Below are 2,425 nucleotides of genomic sequence, written 5' to 3'. Positions count from 1 at the left end.
TACCTGCTGAGTGGGCTCACGGCAACAGAAACGCATAACAATGCAACCCTGATGTGTTTGTTTACATCACATCCGCTCAAGAGCGACAAAGATGGCTTTTAGCCTTTGTAACCTTTTATACAATGGCCTTTGTATTGCATAATGACTCAGCGTGCAACTATGTATTCCCAACATGAATTGTCCAAGTACTGAATTATGAGGGGAAACAAGGGTCCAAATACAGAGCCAAGAGGTTGCATAAGGACATCAAGAAAAAGCACACGTGACTGCCACAGCAACCACTTGTTGCTCTTTTTTTTTACCATGGGCATCCACTCATATAGGATTCCCAGGAAGAAGAAAACATTTTGCATCCACTCCCCTCTGCCGCGACTATAAATAGTATCATTTGTGTATTAAATTGTTGTAAGTACACCTCCGCATAACCTTGTGCCCTTAAAACAGGGGTAGGGAACCTATGGCTCTCGAGCCATATGTGGCTTTTGATGACTGCATCTGGCTCTCAGCTAAATCTTAGCTGACATTGCTTAACACGATAAGTAATGAATAATTCCGCTGGTAATCATAGTGTTAAAAATAACGTTCATAACGTGGGGGGTGGGGGCGTGGTTAAGATATATATATAAGAAATACTTGACTTTCAGTGAATTCTAGCTATATATATATATATATATATATATATATATATATATATATATATATATATATATATATATATATATATATATATATATATATATACATACAGTACATATAAATAAATAAAATAAATACTTGAATTTCAGTGATCATTTATTTACACATATACACACACATAACACTCATCTACTCATTGTTGAGTTAAGGGTTGAATTGTCCATCCTTGTTCTATTCTCTGTCACTATTTCAGAACACACACATTATACAAATATACATTATAAAATCAATAAGAAAACGGGAGCTCTAATTTGGGAGTCTGAATTAGGATCAGAAGTTCCTATATAAACATTGCGCACTCACGTTGCCTTTTTGTATTGATTACTGCAGCTGTGCACTGGATTCATTCACAAATACAAACTACAACTCACAAACACTTTAGAGTTAGGCTCCACCATCAGAATGTGTACTTAAACTTATAAAGATCACATGGATATTATTCAGTGAGTTGATTCACCAAAACTAACCTGTTATACAGGAGGAAAAAGCACACAGGACGTTTCAATTGTTCACAGGTCGCGCTCATCAGAATGACAAGACACTTCCGGTCTGCAGGTGATAGCATTCAATTGGGAAGAAACACCCTACTGCCCCCTACTGACCAATGTGAATACTGATAAATGTGTAATGACAGCTCCAAAAACGAATTCAAACCACAAAATAAAATAAATAAAATAAATAAATCAACACAAAAATGTGACACATTATGGGTGGGTCACATATGCATGTACAGTAGATGGCAGTATTGTCCTGTTTATATTGTGAGAAAGCGGGCGTGTGAACAGGCTGTCAACACGTCACTCAGGTCCGCATGGAGCCGGAGGGGGCGTGGCCTCCAGCTCCGCCTAAATTTTGGGAGAAAATTTGTCCCGGGAGGTTTTCGGGAGAGGCGCTGAATTTCGGGAGTCTCCCGGAAAATCCGGGAGGGTTGGCAAGTATGGATAGGTGGTGGTCGGAGGGGCTGTTGGCGCAAATTGCAGCCACGCTTCTGTCAGTCTACCCCAGGGCAGCTGTGGCTAAGAAAGTAGCTTACCACCACCAGGTGTGAATGAATGATGGGTTCTACATGTAAAGCGACTTTGGGTACTTAGAAAAGCGCTATATAAATCCCAGTTATTATTATTATTATTATATGGCTCTCACGGAAATACATTTTTAAATATTTGGCTTTCATGGCTCTCTCAGCCAAAAAGGTTCCTGACCCCGGCCTTAAAACGTCAAAGAAAAGAAAGAAATATAGCTCAACTTACAACAAAGAATAACTTAATTAACATTGTTTTTAGTCTTTAAAAGAAAATATTTTAGGGCCGGATTTATTAAAGGTTTGCGTGCGCAAAGTGGACTGTCTGTTAAGTGAGCAGAATAAGGCGTGCAAATCATTTGCAAAATATATGCTGAGTATCAAAACGCCCACAATACTGGGAGGAGAAGATGCAAATATAATTATTTTGCACGCGCAATGTGATTTATCAACATTCATTACCGTTTTGCGAACACTATATAGCGTTTTGTTAAGCACGTGTCAGAAGGACGTGCAAAGACATAGACATATAGTAATAATTTTTTTTATACCTTTATAGCTGTTAGAGCAGTGGTCCCCATCCTTTTTGTAGCTGCGGACCGGTCAACGCTTGAAAATTTGTCCCACGGACCGGGGGTATTTTTTTATTTGTATTTCTTTTATTTTATTTAAAAAATATATATATTTTTTATATTTATTTTGAATTTT

Source organism: Nerophis lumbriciformis, linkage group LG10 (assembly GCF_033978685.3).
Source record: "Nerophis lumbriciformis linkage group LG10, RoL_Nlum_v2.1, whole genome shotgun sequence".
Taxonomy (NCBI): Eukaryota; Metazoa; Chordata; class Actinopteri; order Syngnathiformes; family Syngnathidae; genus Nerophis; species Nerophis lumbriciformis.
This window is presented reverse-complemented; position numbering follows the sequence as displayed.